Genomic DNA, 8,047 nt, shown 5'->3' on the forward strand with positions numbered 1-8,047 from the left:
AATGTTTCAATTCTTCTGTCACCCTCAGTCATTATTCAGCTCTCTGATGCATAGCATGCAATTACAAACATCATCGCCCAGATCAGTCTCACCTTAGTCTCTAGACTGACATTATATTATATAAACATAATACCCTTTTAAAAGGACAAAATTAATCTTCTTGTTTTATGACTGGTTGAAAGTATAGAAGAGAATATAAATTTCTAATCATATTAAACAATATATTTTCTAAATAATATGACTAAGAGAGAAGTAACTAGAGTTGCTGCTAATTCCTAGAATTAAATACTGAACAAAGAATAATTTTGAGTGTTATATTCCTTCTGCTGTTGGAAAACAATCCTATATAAATCACTAAGTTTCTCATAACGAACATTTACTAGAGGGAAGAGCTGTATTTCCTTCAATGTTATGGTTAAATTTTTCCTTGTTAAAATATGGATAATAAAGCTATGCTTTTGTATATTCTCAGGAATATTGGCACCAAGAAAAAATATAATTCTCTATAAAACAATGCCAAGAAACTATATGATGGTGCTATAGATTTAGCTAAAATATGAATGCCATATGCATGTCAATCATTGGTGTCCATAAGTCAGAAGATTGTACCAGTTTGGGACACAATGGAGAAAGACTTGGGGGTGACTTCAAAATGGCCTTAGTGTGTTCTAGTGAAGAACTCAGTAGGACTAAAATTAAAAGTTTCAGAGTTGTTATGTGGTAAGTAAGTCTTATTAAAAAATAAAATAATTTCATCTTTCTTAGTTTCAGTTTTCTCCTATGTATAATGAAGGAGTTGGTAAAAGGATTCCTTGTAATCCTCTCTTAATTTGATGTTAAGTTCTCCTTTGCCTCTGTCAATATTCTGTGAACCATGTTCCACTTGTTAAAATGTTTCAATATTTTTATCATCTACTTTGAGATTTTTATTTCTATTAAAATATGTATAGGCCATAAAGGAATTCTTTAACCAAACTAAATAATAGTTTATATAATGTTCAGTAATCCACTGGAAATTTGTTCTACTTATATTCTTTGACCCAAAGCATAATAATCAGTTATAAATCATTATTTTAGTACAAAATTTTTATCTGTTTTTTGTTTGTTTTGGTTTTCTTTTAGTTTTTCACTTTTCCCTTCTTTAGATTAAGGAGACACACGCCATATTAAGGAAAATGCCATGAATGTGAAAGCTGCAGTTTACAATATACTATATCTAAAATCCCAGGGATGTGAATTAGACAGAAGGGGTGGTCATTCAAATTAAATAACCAAGTAATAGCATGACAAGTTGGGTCTGCTACACCAAAAATGTCTTTTTAAGCTTCTTTTTTCTTGATGATCAAGGTTCTACATTGTTTCTAGTCACTTCGTTCTGTTTCATGTGAACCCCATCACAGACAGGAAACTTTCTGGATTTCCAGCAATGGCAATACACACAATTTTATCCCCAAATTCCCCATGTCAAAAGCACATACTACCTTCTGGTTATCTTTCAGGATGTGAAGATTTACCATGGCTTTGTGGCAGTGTTCTTTGACATAAATTTTCTTGTAAGCTAGGTCACCAGTTACAGCTGTCCAGGGGCCACCTTTACTGTCCCAATCCATTCCACTCGTATGTCAGAATTGGAAACCAGACTCTTGGCACTGTTGCTCAAAAGGTGTGTGTACAGGAAACAGAGCACAAAGGTAGTTCACATGAACAGTGGCAATAAAGGTATCAAAATTTTTATCTTCTGACATGTAAAGAAACACCTTCTTACGCAAACAGAGAAAAGTTCAGAGGCCTGTAAGGCTTTTCAATATGTTTCTAGAAATGTTGCCTTAGTCACACACATGCCTTCACAAATATGACAAAAGGACCTTTTCACACATTGTTGTTCTAACAACTTTTCACACATATTCACCAAGATATCTATTTAAATAATGCAGTATTTAAAGTTAAGTCCAGCCATTTTACCAAATAATCTCCAAATTCATAGTAGCTCAATTCTACAGAGTTTATTTCTTCAAGTAACTGGAATAATGTAGAGTTTCTTGGACTATCACAACTTCCCTCTTGCTATGTTGTTGCATCTTAAACTCATTCCTGGAGTTCTCTTCTCTCCGTCACTCAGTCTCATTCATTCACTGACAATGAGTTGATTTGGAGTGATAGGGACCTTTAATCAGGTTTCCAAGATTCTGAATCTACCTAGATTTCTCACATAGTGCAAAATCTTGTTATTTCGTTGAACCAAACAAGGGAAATAATTATGAGGAAATCATATTGCTTCTTAACCAATTATGATGGAGGTTGCACACACTTCTCTTATTCTTTCATTCTGGTCATAACGAAAGGTCAGATAGAAAATGTTATTCTGGAAAGATAATTGTTTAAGAGGGTGATATGTTCTATATAAAAGGAAAATAAGACTTTTTTTGTGGACATATCTTTCCACAGCTGTATCAAAAATTTTATCCATGAAGAATGCAAAAGGTCTTTACAAATAAAGAGGAGGAAGAAAAGACCAAGATGGATGCCAGAAAAGACTCTGGCTATTCCACTAGAGTGCCAAGATATCAAAGCAAGGGAAGAAATCAGGAAGTTAAGAAGCTGAACAGAAGATATCAAAGAGCAGAGCGGAAAGATAAAGTGAAATAGTATAATAAAATGTGCAAAGAGCTGGAGTCAGAAAATCAAAAGGGCCAAACTTGCTCAGCTTTCTTAAGCTGAAGGAACTGAAGAACAAATTCAAGGCTTGAGCTGCAATACTTAAGAATGTTTTGGGCAAAATATTAAATGATTCAGGAAGCAGTAAAAGAAGATGGAAGGAGTACAGTGACTGTACCAGAAGGAATTGGTGGACACAGAAAAATTTCATGAAATAACATATGAACAAGAGCCTGTAGTAATGAAGGAAGAAGTTCAAGCTGCTCTGAAGGAACTGGCAAAAAACAAGGCTCCAGGAATTGATAGTGTACCAATTAATACATTTCGACAAACAAGACACTGCCCTGGATGTGCTCACCAAATTGTGCTAAGAAATTTGGAGGACAACCACCTGGCCAACTGACTGGAAGAGAGTCATATTTGTTTCCATTCCAAGAAAGGTGACCCAACAAAGTGCAAAAAAATTATCAGACAGTATCATTAATATCACATGCAAACAAGATTCTACTGAAAATTATTCAAAAACGACTAGAAGAACACTTCAACAGAAAACGACCAGATGTTCAGGCTGGGTTTAGGAAAGGTCATGGTACTAGGGGATGTATAGCTAAAGTTAGAGGATCTTGGTTGAAAACAGAGAGTATCAGAGTCTATCTGTGTTTCAGCACCAGAGTTTATCTGTGTTTTAGCAACTGTACAAAGGCATTTTACTATGTGGCTCATAACAAATTGTGGCTAACTCTGAGAAGACGGGGAATCTCAGAACACTCCATTGTGTTTATGCTAAACCTTTACTTGGACCAGGAAGCAGTCCTCAGAACAGAACAAGGAAACAATATATGGCTCAAAATCAGGAAGGGTGTATGCCAGGGATATGTCTTATATGCATACCTTTTCTTTTTTAAAATTATCATAAATTTTAATGAAAATTTACAGAGACATCGGATTTCTACTCATTAATTGTTGCAGTTTTCTCCCTGCCCACCCATCCCACCCAGTTCATTCTTCTCTTTGAAAAGTAAAGAAAAATTCTTTCATTCCATACCTTTTAAATCTATATGCACAACAGATTATCTAGGAGGCTGGGCTCTATGAGGAGAAATATGGGATCAGGATAGGTGAAGACTCATCAGCAACCTGAATTATGCAGATGACAAAACTTTGCTTGTCGAAACTGAGGAGAGCCTGAGGTATTTCCTGCAGAAGATCAAGGACTGGGGCTTTCAATATGGATTGAAGATCAACACCAAGAAAACAATGATTCTCACTATTGGGCCAATTGGCAACATCATGATAGTGAAGAGATTGAGATTGTTAACAGCTTCAATTTGTTTGGATCCACAGTCAACATTATTGGTACCAGCAGCCAGGAAATCAAAAGACAAATTACACTGGAAAAGTCTTCTTCTGTCAGGAATATCTCCAGAGTACTGAAGAGCAATGATGTTAGTCTGGAGACTAACTTGTGCCTGATTCAGGCCACAGTCTTTGCAATTACTTGATATGCACCAAAAAGATGGATAATGACTAGGGATGATAGAAGAATTGGTGCCTTTGGGCTGTGGTGTTATAGAAGAGTAATAGGAGGATAACAAATAGGTTCATCCTGGAGATGGTGAAACTGCTATTTGGAGGCAAGGATTATGAGGTTCTGTCTATCATACTTCGGGTGTGTTGGCAGGAGGGAAGTTCTTGGAGAGGGACATCATGATTGGGAGGGTGGAGGAACTTAACAAGACAGGAAGACACTTGATGAGATGGATTGACTCAATGATTAGGGTAATGGGGCTAGGTTTGTTAGAAGTAATAGTGTTGGCTCAGGACAGAGCAGGGTTTAGAGCTTTCACTGAGTCCTAAGTGACTTGATGGCATATAAAAACAAGAACAAACATGTATACAAGGGAGCTCTGGTGGTCTAGTGGTAAGGAGCTGCAATCCTGAAGGCATAGGTTCAAACCTACCAGCTCCTCCACAGGAGAAAGATGGGTAATCTCTTCACACATTATTAAACTGCCTCTGAAAACCCACTGGAGGGTAATCTATAGATCAGTTCCAATTCGATGATACACAACAACAGCCACCACTGGTATCAATTACCATTATAAGATATATTGCTAAAATGGTTGAGATTCTTATTGACTATCTACATGTGAGTTTTTATCTATTTTATTAAACTATAAATTAACTTTAAGGCTGATTCCTATCTCAATATTGGGCAAAAACATTTTTCCAGTTATTACTTGAGTGATTATATTAATTGCAAAGACAGAAGGGTATACTAGAACCAATGTAGTTATTAGAAAAGTCAATCCTGGAAGAATTAATTTCAAAGTAATTTCTCCTAGCAGATATTTTACTGTTTTATTAGTGAACTGATGTTCCTTTTTAATGAAAAAAAAGAAGAACACTAGCCTTGACTTCAAGAGAACTGGTCCCAAATGCTTGTATCTTTTGTCCTTAGTCAGAAAAATAGGTAAAAAGATGGAAGAGTTCATTTTATTCTATAAAATCTTAATAGATTTTGGTATAGACATTATATACATTTTCCCCTTTTCAATTCTGCTTTTTTTCCTTCTGGTTATCCTAATACTTTATTCACACTGATTCTGTTGCTTTACTTCTCTTTGTCAAGTTTTCTATTGACTGTCATCATTTTCTAGTTCCCAGGAGTTATGTGGTAGAGTTTTGGAGCCTAGAGTAAGTGTCTTCTTGATACATCTTTTCTTGCTACCAGTTCAATATCTGGAATGTAGCCTACCTGCTTAAATTATTAATAAATGTCTTGAAGGTTTATGTCCTAGCTTATGACAACTGAGCTACTTAACCCTTTAAAACACACCCTCCCAGTGGATAGCACTGTCAACTCTTCAGAATCAACTGAGTGTCCATGAATGTGATTCATTTGATGGAACCTTCTGGGTTTTTCATTACTTTTAAAAATACTCTGTGTATTTTGGCAGCTTCCACAAATATATTTGGTAACTTGTGCCAAGTACAGTTGGGCTGCTTCATAAGTCCAAACTCTGAAAACATCTGAGCCAAGCAATAGTTGTCAAACTAATTTTTAATTTGTGGTGAGTCAAGTAGCATTGGCTTTTTGTCAGAGGGTGTGGGTGGCAGAAAAGGTAAGTTCAAGTGAGGGCTATTCCCAAATGACAATAATATAAATTCATAGATTTGTGAGATTGTCTTCTCAGAGACCTACCTCCAATATTAAGCACCATGATCTCCTGTATAAGTCAAGAACTCTTGTAGATAAATGATTAAAGCATTCAGTTACTATCTGAACGGTTTGTGATGTGCACCTCTCATCTCCTCCATGTGAGACAGATGTGGCAGTTGGCTTCAGTAAAGATTTACAGCTTTGGAAACACTATGGTAGTTTTGTCTTACAGAGTCACTATGAGTTGGAATTGACTCAACAGTAGTATGTTTGGTGTTTTGCCCCCACCTTCTTTTTGTTCATGTCAATAACACTGTGATTTCTTTTGTACGAGTGTTCAACTCATGTAGGTCTAAGCTTCTAGGGGGATACCGGACTCAAAGAAAAACATGATCTCTCAAAAATCACTCTATGCAAAGTAGCTATAAGGAAAACAGATTGGGTGTTAGCAATCATCAAAATTCCTGCCATATGGACAAGAAAAAGAAGAAGTATTTTTTTCTTCTGTGACAGAAAGAAACACAGAGAGAAAAAGAACAGGTGGGAGTACATAGAGCAGAGCTGACAGTGAAGAGAATTATGACATTCTCCACACACCTGATTTACTTGAGCATAGCTTGAATCTTTTCTGGAATTCTGAGAGAGAATATAAAGTTTTCAAAGTAAACAATTTGTATTTTCTCCCTGTTTTGCATTAGTGATATCACTTTTAAAATCATTATTATTGTTATGTTTTGCTCAAGTCAAAACCAACACAGCAGCTGTTCAGAGACTATAAATTGCATGAGATGAAATGATCCATTTTTCTTCACAGATATACTGGTGAATTTGAACTGGCCACTTTTGGGTTGGCAGCACAATTTCTTATACATTAGGTCACCAAAACTTCATATATTTTTTTAACTAAATAATAGTAATTAATTTATATTGGAATTTAAAAAGGAATACTTAGTACTTTTCTAAACTACTTAGTACTTTTCTAAACTATATCAGGCTTGACTCATATACATTATGCCAAAAACTCACATAATAAACTAAATTTTTAGTTGTTTTTCTCTCAATATGTTGTCCAGAATTTCCTTGCCTCTAAGAAGCATGCTAGGTGATCACAAACCAGAATTATTGTGGAGTGATATTAATACATGAAGAAAGCAAAAGACCATTAAAAAGGAAGGAGAAAAAAGCAGAATGTATGTCAGATGAGATTCTGAAACTTGCTCTAGAACATAGAGATGTTAATATGGGAGGGAAATTAATGAAATAAGAGAGATGAAGAGAAGATTTCAGAGACAGCTTCAGGAAAAAAAAATGTTATAATGAAATCTAAAAGATGTAGAGTTAGAACACCAATAAAAGGGCAATTTTTCAAATCTTTACATTAAAATTTTGAATAAAACAAAACCACAAAACTTACCTGGGTCATTATACTGCTTATTTGGGTAAAAAACTCCAATAACTTACTAAAACCTTTGACATATAATGAAAAGAATGTTTTGTGAAATGGGCTTAAAATAAAGCTTAGGAATTTTTAATACCCTTTATTCATCTTCCTCAAACTGTGACAAAGATGAGTGATCAGAAAGGTAAGTTTAAAAAAAAAAAAAGAAAGGTAAGTTTCATTCCTGATATCTATTACTCTACATTCAAATCATATCAATGTCAAACGACTCTAAAATTTTTTTTCTGTGTATTTAACCAAAACCCAAATCTACTGTAACTGAGTTGATTAGGACTCACATGACCCCATAGAACAGAATAGAAATGAACTGTGGAGTTCCTGAGGCTTTGTCAGTCTCTACCGAAGCCGACTGCATGATCTTTCTCCTGAGGAATGGATGGTGGATTTGAACTACAAATCATAGGTTAGAAGCCCAATAACTAATAACACAATGAATCACCAAAGCTACTTGTAGAAAGAAAGGTGAAGAAAATATTACCCAGAGTTTTGGTATTAGTATCTTGATGTTGTTAAGTGCTGTTGAGTTGTAGGTGACTCATAGCAACACTATGAATGAAAGCCCTCAACACTTGTGTGACTTTCATCTAAGAAAAGTAAATTTCAAACTAAGCATAATTGTTATTTACACATTTCTTTTTATTATGATAAATATATATGTAATAATGCATTTGTCGATTCAATATTCTTTGGTTGTACAGTTTTGGGATATAATCTTTATCATATCACTCAGCTTTCATGACTAACCATTTCTCCATTTTTAAATCATCTTC

General features: G+C 34.9%; 1 pseudogene; it reads right to left on the reverse strand.

Moving 5' to 3' along the window:
* Nucleotides 1–1,300: 1,300 nt before the first annotated feature.
* On the reverse strand, nt 1,301–7,632 carry LOC102870016 (annotated as a pseudogene).
* Between the last annotated feature and the right edge of the window lie 415 nt (nt 7,633–8,047).

Source organism: Elephantulus edwardii, unplaced genomic scaffold (assembly GCF_000299155.1).
Source record: "Elephantulus edwardii isolate Elephantulus edwardi_28Jun2011 unplaced genomic scaffold, EleEdw1.0 scaffold00105, whole genome shotgun sequence".
Lineage (NCBI taxonomy): Eukaryota > Metazoa > Chordata > Mammalia > Macroscelidea > Macroscelididae > Elephantulus > Elephantulus edwardii.